The sequence below is a fragment of the Panthera pardus genome, unplaced genomic scaffold (assembly GCF_024362965.1).
Source record: "Panthera pardus isolate Hobbes unplaced genomic scaffold, ASM2436296v1 HiC_scaffold_11, whole genome shotgun sequence".
Lineage (NCBI taxonomy): Eukaryota > Metazoa > Chordata > Mammalia > Carnivora > Felidae > Panthera > Panthera pardus.
Genome location: NW_026526666.1, coordinates 71,900,687 through 71,914,641, shown reverse-complemented (window position 1 = coordinate 71,914,641; position 13,955 = coordinate 71,900,687).

The following is a 13,955-nucleotide window of genomic DNA, read 5'->3' as shown; positions in this document are numbered from 1 at the left end:
GAAGGACTAAGGAGGATTTATCTTTTTTCTTTTAATGTTTATTCACTTTTTGAGAGACAGAGACAGAATGTGAGCAAGGCAGGGGGCAGAGAGAGAGGGAGACACAGAATCCAAAGCAGGCTCCAGGCTCTGAACTGTCAGCACAGAGCCCGATGCAGGGCTTGAACTCATTAACTGTGCGATCATGTCCTGAGCTGAAGTCGGATGCTTAACTGACTGAGCCACCCAGGCGCCCCCCTTTTTTTTTCTTTTAAGGAGAGATACTTGAGTATGTTTAAATGTTGAATAGAAAGGAACCATTAAAGAGGAAGAGGTTGGAAACAGGAAAGAGACAATACTAGTGCAAAGACCCCCAATGAAAGCCAGGGCTCTAAAGCACAGGTGGAGAGTGCAGTCTTTAAAAAGAGGAGGGGCAGGGAGCCTTAGTGGCTCAGTCGGTTAGGCATCTGACTCAATTTCAGCCCTGGTCATGATCTCATGGTTGGTGAGTTCGAACCCCGCACTGGGCTGCACATTGATAGTGCAGACCCTGCTTGTGATTCTCTGTCTCCCTCTCTCTGTGCCCCTTCAGTGTGCATGCTCTCTCTCTCTCAAAATAAATAAATGAACTTAAAAAAAAAAAAAAAAAAAGGAGGAGGGGCTCTTCTTCCCTCTCTGGAACAGGAGAGAACAAGGAAAGGGAATTACAGGTGCAAGTAGGAGGTAGGAAGTGAAGTAGTTTCCCCTTGATGGCTTTTCATCTTTCAAGAACAGGTACTCAATAAATATTTATTAAATCAATCAATGAATAAATGCAAGTAACACAAATCTGAAATCACACAGTTTCTTCTTTTCGTCCAGAAGCATTCTGTTGTCTAAAAAAGCACGGAGATGATAGTGGAGGTGAGCGGGATTAAGAGTATTTTTGGGGAGTGCCTGGGTGGCTCAGTTGGTTAAGCGTCCGACTTCGGCTCAGGTCATGACCTTGCGGTCTGTGAGTTCAAGCCCCACATCAGGCTCTGTGCTGACAGCTCAGAGCCTGGAGCCTGCTTCGGACCTGCATCTCCCTCTCTCTCTGCCCCTCTCCTGCTCACACTCTGTCTCTGTCTCTCAAAAGTAAATAAATGTTAAAAAAAAGTTTGTTTTTTTTTTTAAAGAGTATTTTTGGAAAGAGTGCCTTTCAGAAGGAAAACACTGCTATATTGGATGAATTGAAAGTAAAAAGCTGCCTATCTGTTCTATACAGATTTGTTTTGTTCTATACTTTTAGTTAAAAAAATTTTTCAATCCCTAGAAGTTTCAGGCCACAAACTCAGACTCTAAGGGGAGATCATGGAACTGTCACCTACTGAGCACTTATTTGTCAAGAACTCTGGAGAGTAACTTTCATTTTACTTTTGTACTGACTTTATGAGATAGGTGTAATTAATACTGTCTCCATTTTAAGATGGTGGAAACAGCTTCAGAGAGGATAAATATGACAAGGCCACTCAACCAGTAAGTGGTAGAAACAGGATTCAGACCCAAATATGCCTTCAGTTGTTCTTAACTATGGTACTGTAGGTCCATCTCAGATTTTTTTTTTAATGTTTATTTATTTTTGAGAGAGAGAGACAGAGACAGAGCATGAGTCGGGGAGGGGCAGAGAGAGAGGGAGACACAGAATCTGAAGCAAGCTCCAGGCTCTGAGCACAGAGCCTGAAACGGGGCTTGAACCCACAGACTGTGAGATCATGACCTGAGCTGAAGTCAGACACGTAACTGACTAAGCCACCCAGGTGCCCCAGGTCCATCTCAGATTTTAACTCTTACCACTATAGACACTCTTTGTGGTGCTGTTATGAATAAAATGTTCCCCAACATGCTTTATTCTTGTGATATTTCCCATTCATCAAGATTCAAATCCTATCTCCTCTAATGCCCTACTTAAATCCTACTTTCTCCCAAAACACTTCAGGACACCTCAAACCCTGATGGTTTCTCAGTGCTTTGAAATTCTACAGCGGTTTGCCTGTGTTACTCATTTGATGAGTCTTTTCTTCACTGTAGTTAAGAATATTTAACCTTTCTTAGAATTTTCTTATAGTTATGACTTAACACCATAATTCCACAAACTTCTTAGGAAGTAGGAAGTGCATCTTATGTTCTTTTTTTTCTTTTTCCTTTCTTTCTTTGCTCCTTCCTTCCCTTCTTCCTCTCTTTCTTTCTTTCTTTCTTTTTTTCTTGACAGCTTTTAAAACTTCTTCCTAATGCCTTGTCCATATAGTTTGTAGTCCGTATTTGTTGCTAATGAGATGAAATGGGATTTCTGGGTCAATCTAATCATTGATACTGGTTGAATGTCTCTGAGAACTGTCTGCAACTACTTCAGAAAGTTTCTTGATGATGTCAATCTGAGAAATGGAGGATTTATTACTATTTCTGCTGTAGATTTAATTTTTATTTTTTGGTTACAAAACTGGGAATCTCAAAAAGTTTATTGGTTTGTATGTGTATGTGTGTATTGGGAGGGGGTTCTTTTTGAAAGGGACTGTAGAAAAGCAGACTTTTTATTTTGTCAAGGTTTTTTTGCAGCTTACAAGTTCTCATAAAAAAAAGTCCAAATTGGTTGAACTTGAAGTTCCCCTCCTCCTTTCTCCTTCTTCAGAGCCTTTTTCTAAACCTACTTCCCTTAAAATGACTTTTATTGATTTTCACTCAATGAGAGTTATTCTTCAGAATGAGGATGGAGGGGTCAGAGAGAGAAATTTACCCTGTGTTACCTGTGGAATAGGTGTACCTCCGTATCTAGTCTTGTTTTATTTGTTCTGTTTCCTGTATCCAGAAACCTGCACACTAGGGATCATTAGGTCCTCTGTGTCTTGGTCAGAGCTTGAGTACAGTATACTAATAGATCAATTTATGTGTTCATTCATTCAGCAAACATTTATTGAGCAGGCATGTCCTAGACATTGGAGATACTAAGATGAATAAGATGTAGTCACTGCCCTCAATGACCTCCAGATGTACATGAAGGCACCAACTTGGTGGGGGTTGGGGTCAGGGAAGGCTTCCTAAATGAGGTAACTGAATATCTTCCCTTAGGGAATCCTAACAGACTAAAGAGGTCAGCCTTGTAAAATACATATAAACATCTAATCAAATTAGCCAATTAGAAAGACATTTATTAAGAAAGGACAGTCTTTTACCAGTATGCCCTATTTCTTTTTCAATTTTTTTCCTAATATCTTTGTCTCCAGTCTTATCCCTATCCAGCCTGCATTTAAAATTGCCTCCAAAGGTATTTTTCTAAACCTTGATCTGATCATGTCATTCCTGTCTTGAGAATTTTTTTAAAAGTTTATTTATTTTATTTGGGGGGGGAGGGGCAGAGAGAGGGAGAGAGGCTAAGCAGGCTCTGCACCATCAGCCCATGGGGCTCAAACTCATGAACCATGAGATCATGACCTCAGCTGAAATCAAGAGTCCAAAAGAGTTGGACGCTTAACCAACTGAGTCACCCAGGTGCCCCTGTCAGGAGAATTTTTAATGGGTACTCATTCATTCATTCTATATAATCATCAATCACCTACTGTGTTGTTAAGTATTTGGGATGCAATGGTAAGCAAACAGTTCTTCTTCAAGAAGCTTATAGCCTAGACCAAGTAAGCAGACAGTTCATACAGTTTCATAGTTTCATACTAGCTTTGACAGGATAAGCACACAATTCTGTGGGAGTATATAGAGGAGCACCTGTCCTATCTTGGGAAGTCGGGTAGTGCTTCCTGAATCTTGTGCTCAGATTTAAATCAATTCAATCTTCTAACAGATACTAGTATCTGTTGTGCTAAGTCCTATGCAAAACAACTGCTTTTAAACAGATCATAGTCTAGTGGAGGTGCCTGTAAACTTAATCGATAATTCCAGCACAATGTGGTAAGTGGATAGATAAATGCATTGGATGCTAGGACAACAGTGGTTGAGGAAAAGAGAGGACTGGTTGAGCCTAAGAGAGAAGTCTAAGGCCTAAGCAGGGTCTTGAAGTATGAATACAAGTTGTCTACATATTAGATCATCCATATCCATAACAGACAAACAAAACCCTTCACAATCCATTGATCTACTTTTCCAATGCACCCTTTTATCTTCTATACCTTTGTTTTTCAAATTAGAAACAAGAACCCCTGAGTTATTTAGTGTTACACATGGGATATGAGAAAGTACTGGATAAATGTGGTGCATCTTTCTGGAACATCAGTTTTATCAGCTGATAAATAATTGAGAACATTGTTTTATATTCAAACATAATATATTTGTGGGTTGAAGGCAAAATTCCCATGAATTTTTTCGAGATAAAACAGGATACATAAATTCCAAGCTAGTGGCAAGCCATTTCAGGCTTGCCCTTAGACACCACCCTCCACCATCACCCCTTTCTTGTGGAAAGTTTGAAATGTACTATCTGAATGTGCCAGGAACTTTCATGTCTCTGTGCCTTAGCATATACTGTTCCCTCATCCTAGAGTGCTCATCCTACTTTTCTCCCTAGGCAATTTCATGCTTCAAAGCCCAACTTAAATGTCAGCCCGTAATAGTCATTCTTTTTTGTTGTTGTTAAGTTTATTTATTTTGAGAGGGTGGGGAGGAGAGGCAGAGAAAAGAGGGAGAGAGAAAGAATCCCAAGCAGGCTCTGCACTGTCAGTGCAGAGCTGGATTGCGGGGCTCGAACTCACAAACTGCGAGATCATGACCTGAGCCAAAGTCGGACTGAGCCCCCCAGGTAGCCCCCATAATAGTTATTCTTAATATAATTTCAATGTCATCCCATATAATAGTTATTTTTTTGAACACCCACTCCTGTCTCTGCCTCCTTTCCTGGTAGCTCCAGGCAGAGTTAGCACCTCCCTCTTTTGTGTTCCCACCACCCTTTACTCAGAATTTCCATTACAGCACTGCTCACATTGTACAGCACCGCCCACTCTCTGCTTCTGCATCTGTCTCTGCTGCTGAACTGTAAGCTTCTCTAGGGCAGGGATGGACTATTTTAAAATTTATCTTTGTGTCCTTAGTATCTGGCACAATAAATGTCTGTTGAATGTTGTATTTATGGACCATTCCTTATTCTGCATCACCTCTGCTCTTACTTAAAGTAATATCTCCTTTACTTCTCATTTTCAGGGAATGATGTGTTCCATGAAAGTATATTTCCCAGACAACTGAAATTTACTTCCTAAGGTATCAGAATCTGCTTTTGGTGGGAATTTACTTTTCTAAGTTTTTACATACTTGCTTGCTCTCATAAGTAAAATATACTAAGCATAATGTGTTCCCTGATGACTTACCCCTGAAAGCATTAGGGTTATGCTGGTTTGGAATTTGTGACATCCTCTGGGGCCACTGATGGGATAGGGCGTTTTGCCTCCACACCGTAGAACTCCATTCCCTTCTGGTTTTTGAGTTCTTGTGCTTGCTTCTTTTATATTGGTCACCACTTCTTGCTGTGAGCATGCTTGCTCTAACCACATTGCCCTTTGCTCTTTTTATGTGCTTTTTAATGGATATTAAAATTACAAAACTAATATATGGTCACTGAAACACAAACAGAAGCATTTGAAGTAAAAAGTCTCTTCTTCATTTCTGGCTCCCCCCTTCCCCCCCACCCCAGCACTCACCCACATCCACACTCCCACTCTCTGGCATAACCATTGTTGGCAGTTTAATGTAGGTCCCTACAGGCCATTTCTGTCAATATGTGTGTATACTCGGGGACATACAAAGATCCAGTCTTATTGTACGCGCTGTTATATGGCTTGCTTTTCTTCCCACTCGACAACATACAATAGGTATCTTTGCATGTCAGTATATCCAAGTCTATCTCATCCTTTTTAATGGCTGCCCCCTTTTAATTTGACAATCTTAATCAGCTGTGAATGGGAAAGCCAAATAATCAAGCTTATTAGAATTGTACCTAAGAAAGAGTAAATCGGCTCTGAGTGAAGGCTTGAGGAATTCTCCTAGGGGTAAAATGTGTTAACTTTAGTACAAGGACTTTGTAATGTTTATTTTGGCTATTCTGGGACCCTTTTTGCTTATTTCCTGGTCCATTGTGTTTTGGATAGCTGAGGTTGCTGGACAATGACCTGTGAATTAGTGAGGTATTACATATTCAATATTACATTATATAATTTTGCTATGATTTTGTGCACTAAATTTTTTCATTATTCCATCTAATTATTTAGTACTTACATCATAGTGCAGAGCATTGAATATGGTAGCAGTTAAAAAATGGTTGGCTTGATGATTGACATTGGGCTTTTTATCTATATCATCTACCTGTGAGAATGTCCACTGGATTTATGAGAACTCTAGAAGCTGATCTCAGGAAGCCTTTTACTACTAATGAACATTAAAGTACTGATAGTATCTTCCTAAAAATAATAAAATCCTATTTTGTATATCTGTAAGTTCTTCCTTCCACTATATCTACCATAGAAAGTGGCTAAATCCTGTTTTCTTTTCTTTCTTTCTTTCTTTCTTTCTTTCTTTCTTTCTTTCTTTCTTTCTTTCTTTCTTTTTTAGTAATCTCTATACCCAATGTGGGGCTCAAACTTACAACACCAAGATCAAGAGTTGCATGTTCTACTGACTGAGCCAGCCAGGTGCCCCTAAATCCTTTCGATTCCACCTTTTAGATCTCACTGTAATATGTTCCCTCTTCTCCATTCACTGCTTCAGTAACTTGGTTCAGGCCCTACTAGATCCCAACTGAATTACCTGTAATAAACTTCTTAATTGGTCTTCTTGCCTCTTGTCTAACCTCCACCATGCTCATCTAGTAACTAACTAGTGCTCTTTTTAAGAGAAATCTTACCATGTCACATCCCTGAAAAACCCTCTATGAGTTTCTCATCAGCTTTAGGATGAAGTCCACTTTCCTTAACTTAGTACACATAGTCTTTTGTGATCTGCCCCACTTGTCCTGATTATCTCTTGCTGCTCAATGCCTCATACTTCAAGTTCTAAGGAAATCAAGTGACTTATATAGTTCCTTGAACATAGAGAATTCTCAACAAATGCTCGTTAAATGAATGGATGAAACACCTCTTGGCTCAGGATGGTCCCTGTTCACACCACCTATCTCAGCATAATTATTAATAGTGCCCCTTTTCACTATCAGACCTGTCTCAGACCAATAAATGACATGGTCATCCTAATTATAGCAGGCATTGAATTGTTTTCTACCTCTAGTCTCCTCTACCAGATGGTGAGCTCTGTGGGGACAAATTTTGTTTGTTCGTTTTACTTCTCTATCTTCATTTATTCATTCAACTAAGAGACTGCCACTGTTAGATACTGAGGATATAATGTTGAATAAAACAAAAATGGTTCTTGCCCTCAGGAAGCTTACAATCCAGCAGGAAAGAATAATCTAAATGGGAAGAATAGCACTTAATACAATAAATGCTGCTGTGAATGAATGACTAACTGTAGATTAAGATTTAGAGGTTCCTAAACAAACAACCCTAATCCCATGAATTACAGATACAGAAATAGTCATAACCATAGAACTCTAGGTTGACCAACCATTATAGAGTTGCTAATTAAAATTTTGAAATACAAGCCACACATGTACACCTAAACACACATGACATTTAGATGCTGCCTTAATGTTAAACATAAAAAATGACCATGGAAAAGTAGCAAGAATGAGACTTTTCAGGGGTCTGTGTTTTTAGAGAGACAGTTTGTAACCCCATGTGGTTCTTTGCTTGAGTGGATTATCAGTATGTACCCTACCTGCCCCCCCTACTTTTTTTTTTTCAGATGAGAAATCTGAGGTTTCAGAAACTGAGCCACAAACAAAGGAATGATTTTTTTAAACCAGGATTAGACTTTGGTTGGGCTTTGCTTTCAGAGCTAGGACTACCTCTTATCCTGGACTTGTTAACCATGTTCCATGGGCAAACTGTAAAATGCTTTCAACCTCAGTTTCCTATTTTATATATAAAATAATGACAGTGTTATCTCCAGAATTAATCTAAGGATTAAATGAGGTTATGTAAAGACATTTAGTCCTGTAACCTGGCTCTTAGAAAGCACTCAGGGAATGTTAGTTCTCCATCCATTTCCCCCTATTTATCTTTCTGTCCTTCATATTTAAAAAATGATATAAAATGATTTGAAAAAAAGAACTGTAATATAAATACTGATAAAATTTTTAATTTTTGATTCTGGGTGCTAAACTAGGCCCTCTCCACCATCTCTAAAAGTTGCAGTTTTATTTGTATTAATTTGTTATCTTATTATTATAGGCAAAGACCCTGAGAAGCATTCCAGGAGCAAAACAGTAGGTAAGATTTTTCTGGAAAAGCAGAGTTTATGAGGGACCCAGGATTTGGGGATCATTTAGCTGCAGTGGGTGTCAGCGTTAAAGATGTACCCACTTATTCTTGGTCACTTTTGGTTCAAGAAAGGAAGAAGAGCACCAAACCATTCATTGAGGTCTCTCGGGGCAGGATGAGGGGGAAATGTGAACAAAAGCAACAGCTCTCTTCAGTTTCCACAATGTCCGGCGACCCCAAGACTTTCGAGCTCTTTCTTGAGGGCCAGCAGGTCTGTTCTCCAGGAGTGCCCTGGGTCTGGACTCCATTTCCCAGAGTCCCTTAGTGCCCTAATGTATTCAGTGCTCAGAGTGCCTGTATGTGTGTGAGTGTGAGAGAATGTGTGCGTGTGTGTGCGTGCGTGTGTGTGTGTGTGTGTGTGTGTGTCTCCGAGTCCCTGGGAGAGTGGAGGCTCATTCACTGATTAGAGCCAGCGCTGAGAGGCAGCACTGCTCCTTCTCTCACACCAACCGAGTCTCTTGATCTGTACATGCAATCCCAGGCAGCTCGCGAACACAAACCCGGGGCCAGCCGCCTACTGCTGCTGCTGCCGCTGCCGCCGCCGCCGCCACCGCTGCCTCCGCCGGCTCTGCGCACCCGGGACTTTTCATGCACCACACTCACCGCCTCCTTCCCTCCGTGTCCTGAAAAGTGCGACCGTTCTCCCAAGGAATTTCTACGGCAAGTATGGAGACCAGAATGGGGTGTGGGTGTGTGCGCATACACAGAGGGGTGGGTGTGAGAGCCGCGGGTTGCTCGGGAACCTAACTTTCCGGGTCCGTTTCCTAGGGATTCGGGCGGCTCCCCCCGACAGGGGCAGGGGCTGGGACCTGGGCCGGCGCGTCTCAGATCTTCGCGACGGTGCCTCCCGGCACCGGTGCCCTGCGCACTCTGTGCGCGCTGCCTCGCTCAAACTTTCCGTCTAGAGTTTTCCTTAATGTGTTTTATTTGGGGGGTGTGAGGGGGAGGGACCAGACGCGGGAATTGAACAAGTAGGGAGGGTGAGGGGACAGCCAGGGAAGGGAGCAGGACTTCTTTTCTCTATCTTTTAATAAGCCCCGTTCGCACTTTGTTTGGGTCGATGGGGAGAATGCCCAGTCGCCGGGCTCCCCCATGTACCCCGTGGTGATTTCCGGCAGGGCCCGGCCCGGGCGGTGCTCAGTGGGGAGCCTGAGGCGGCGGGCAGGATGGAGAAGGAGAAATCCTAGGGTCCCCACCGCCCTCACACAGCACACAACCAGCCCCGTGGGGTACCCGCGCACGGCTGGGAGCGTCGGGCCCGCGGGTGCTCGGCTCACTTTTTCCCAGCGGGGGCGGGTGTGAAGGGCGTGGAGGGAGGTGGGGGTGGGGTGGGGGGAGTCGCGGCGCGCAGGAAGGAGGCAGGTGCTGGCACTGAGGTGGACCGTTCGAAACGCAACCGGTAAACTCCTTGCTCCGCCCGGCTGGACCGGCCTGGCCTTAGAGCAACCCGACCCGTGGGGGGTCTCCCGGGATTTTCGGGGTCGGGACTCTCGCCCGGCGGTTCTATGGAGCGGGGCGGGAGGACAACCTTACAGACAGCGGCGCGTGGCTCTTTTTGAGGTTTTATTTTTATTTTAGACCTACCTTAAACTGAGTAACAATTTCTCTTCCTCCGACTTGAGAACAAAACTTTTCAGCGAGCACGCAGGTCGCTGCAGTCCTGCGGCCACCACCGCGGTGCTCGTCGGCCCCCGCGGAGCGACCTTCTCCGCCCGTAGCCGGGCCCCGCCACCGCGCTCCTGAGCCTCCGGCCGGCCCCCCTCCCCAGCCTCGGGCTTTTCAGGGCTCGGCCTGGGCGTTTCGCCTTTGTGCTTTGTAAGGGAAAGCCTTTTCTTCCAGGGCACAACAAACTTGGGCGGAGAGCTTCCGTGTGGCCCCCCGGGCGAGGCCGCCCACGGTGGTGAGACTATCCGAGGGGATGCCCGGTCCGTCCTCTGCTCCACGAGCCCCTCCAAGAGCTCGAGGCCCAGGTGGACCCAGGCCGGCGAGGTCGCGCGGGAGCCCCGAAGGAGCGGGGACTCCGGCTGCCCGGAGGCAGAGGAAGAGCTCTCGTTTCCCGTTCAGAACGCGCTGCTTTTTTGGGCCCTGGCCGCGGCGCCAGCGGAGGGCCAGGGCCCTGGCCCCGAGCCGGGCGCGCGTCGCACCGGATGGGTGCTTGGGGCGGGGGCGCTCAGTGTGGGGCCCAGCCCTGCCTGGCGTGGCCGGGCCGTCCGGGGTCTGTGGCCTGCGCCGCCTCCCTGCCCTGGGAGCAGCACAGAGGGAGGACTCTGGCGCTCTCTGCCCGCGATGCCCACCAGCCATGTCTCTCCTCTAGCCTCCGCTCTGGACTCGGCTTGAGGGGCAAAGGGGAAAGAAAGGAAAAATAAAGAGAAAAAAAGGCGGGCAGTGAGGAAGCCGCGGGGCAGGCTGGAGGGAGCAGACCGACCAGGGGTGCCCGGCCTCCTTCTCTGCGGGTCTCGGGGTTCTTGCCGAAAATGCAAAATGAGCCGTGGGGGGAAGGCAGAAAGAGCGTCGAGTAAGAGATGCGGGCGTCTTCCGTTCCCATCCCTCCTGGCCCGCGGAAACCCGGCAGAAGTGGCGTGAGTTCACTCGCTGCGATCCGGGACGAGGTGGGGGAAGGCCGAGGACTGGGCGGCGCCGCCCCGCTGGTGACCTACGGGGCCGGGGCCGGGCGCCCAGCGAACGGGGACACACACCTGTTCTGTGAGCTGCGTCGTGTGTGGCGGCCGGACGGCAGCGGCGCGAAAGGCAGAACCCTCCCTCCCTCGCCCCAGGCCTGCAGTCCCGGAACCGGGAGGGCCTGGCTGCCCCGCATTTACTGGAGCGCCAGAATCCATGAGCCCGGTGGCTGTCCGCCGAAGCGGTGGCGCGCGGCGATGAGACCCGGGTGACCGCGGGGCGGGGTTGTTCTGGGGCACGAGGTCCTTGGACTTTGATCGAAGGCAGCCTGCCCCCAGCTCCTGTCCCGCGGGCCTTGCCGGGCTGTGGACCAGGGCCCCTCGCACTTGTCCGTTCTTCCCTGGCCGGCGCCCTCGTTCCCCAAAGTTACAAGCAGCTTGTTCCGTGCAGAGGTTGTTGGGACCTAAAGTATTCTTTGTGCAATGGCAGCCGAGAGCTGGAGGGAGAGGTCTGGCCAAGGAGTGGTGGGCTCCGCTCTGTGTTGGCCCCAAGTTTTTGTAGGTTTTGCCTTCACCTCTTCTTCTTCCGTTTTCCCTAAAAGAGTTGGTTTTCCCTGGTTAAGACTCCTACCGGCTGAATTCTGCACCCGCTCAACTGAGCTGGCAGCCTCGTAGCCCCGCACTCTTCCACAGGCCGGGCTGTTTCGGATTCTCACCCGTTGGCCAAGCCGGGCCTGGGTCGGGGTCCAAATCTGGGACCGATACCCAGCCACGTCTGAATCGCAGGCGTTGGCCCCAGCCGGTGGAATCGTGTTAAGCTTATGCTTCCTGAGCTCTTGCATATGGTGGTAAAATTTCTGTTAGAGCGGTGTTTCCAAATACCCCCTGGGCATTTGGTGTGCGGGAATTCTCTTCAAGCGGAGAAGTCTGTGAACTTAAAAAAAAAAATTCTTTCCTGAGTTCTTCACAACCCCCCACTACCCTGGCCCCATTTCCCATTGTTCTTTGCTTTTTAAGTTGCCTGTTAATTTTTTAAAAGTTTATTTATGCAAAGGAAAAATATCGTTTAATTTGTTCTATTATTTTAATTCCTGGCTTTTGGAAACGGTTCAGAGACCACAAAAATGTCACCTGTTGTAATAAGCAGGGGAGTGTTGTGTGTGCGTTTTAATTGCCAGCAGAGTCGTAGTTTGGTGGGCGTTCAGAGCTAGGGCTCCGGGAAAGAAGCTTTGCAGCTTTTCTTTGTGGCAGTCATTTGCAAGTGGGTTTGGCTCCCAGCAGCGGCAGCAGCGCCGCTTCCTTCTACGCCGATCCCGGCGCGGGTCAGGAAGCCCAGACCCTGGACAGGGATGGTCAGAGGCTGGGGTGGGAGATTGCCGACTCTCTGAGACTTTCTTTCTGGCTTTCGATTTTTCAGTGCGAAAGTGGCTAGTTCGCGCCGGAGAGCGCGGAGCGCTGCGCATCAGCCCAGCTTCAGACATTTTCACGTTCCGAACGCCAGCTTCTTCGTTTCATTTGTCTTGGTTCTGGCATGTTTAACCACGCAATTAGTAATCTCACTAATTATTCAGTTAGCTGGCGTTGTGCAATCACTTTAAACCAGGGTCGGGTGTGTGATTTAACAAACAAACAAACTCCCACGCATACAGACCTGAACCAAACCCATCACGTCAAGGATTTGAAATTTTTAAAACTCAATATTTGTTGGTCCCTCCGTCCAACCTCACTGCCTGCCAGACAATTTATTTAGCTTCGTGAATTGATCCCTCCTCCTTGTTTAGTTAATTCAACAAAGACTTTTTGCAATCTGTTTGGAGTTTGTCTGATGCCGTGGAAAAGTAGCTGATGATTTATTTGGTTGCTTTTCGATTTCTGTCTTCAGCCCTTCTTTCTCCTCCTTTCAGCGGGGATGTCAGCTGTTATTACTTCCTATTGATCCCTTTGCAAAGTGAGAAGTGAACTAAAATTAATGTCAATTCCACTGCTCGGATCAATAGCTGGAGTTATTTTAATCTGGATTTGCACGAAGTGCTAAATTAAAAAAAATCAGCATAGAGGCAGAAAAGTAACAGTTACTTACTTTCCCTTTGCCTGGTTCTTTACAGTCACCCAAATGCTCCATCAAGCTGATTATCTTACAATCCATATTTTTTTAATTAAGAGGGTCAGTTAGTTTTCTTATTTTGGGTTCTGTGTTTAAACCCATGACATTTTGACATTGGGAGTGTATTAACTATAGATTTTCATAATGACTGTGGTCTGCTGAAGCCTCATCTATACAAGTTGTTAATGTGAGGAGGGGGTAAGAAAGAAAAGGAAAAAGAAAAAAAAAACACTCCTCCTTCCCCCACAGAGACCAACGCCCACACAGTGGAGTAAAAGAGATGTGGCCTGGAAAAATATTGTTGATTTATTTTCAGTATAATGAAGTTTCAAATGAATAACCAGGTTTGAGTGATTCACCGTGTTCTGTTGAAGTGTCCGGTGCTGTCGCCAGATTACTAATTTATGAAACTCATTTAACATAATGAGGTGATCCAGGAAGTAAAAATAGAAAGTGAATTCTCTGGGCAATTGGTTATTTGGGGGGAAAACATTTGTCCCCTCACCCCAGTGTATTATGTTCGTCCTCTTCTCCTGCTTGCCTCATGTAGTACTGCTTGTTGAGAGAGAAGTAGTTAGTTATTTCTGTTACGAAGAGCTGCTTAGAACCCTTGGAACAGCCCTAGACCCACTTTTAGAGCGTCCATGTTGTGTGACCATTAATCTGACTCGAAAACAGCCAAGAACAGGATTCCCAGACCAGACTCGTCAGGCTAACTGGCTATCCTTGGCAGATCATTCCCTGCACTGCTATAACTTGACAGGAAAGTTATTTAAAATTTGGAAGAGAGAAAAATCCGTTAATGTGAGATACATAATCTGGTAATTTAGCAATGATGTCTATAAGGAGAGATGCCAAATGAGGAAGCAGTCT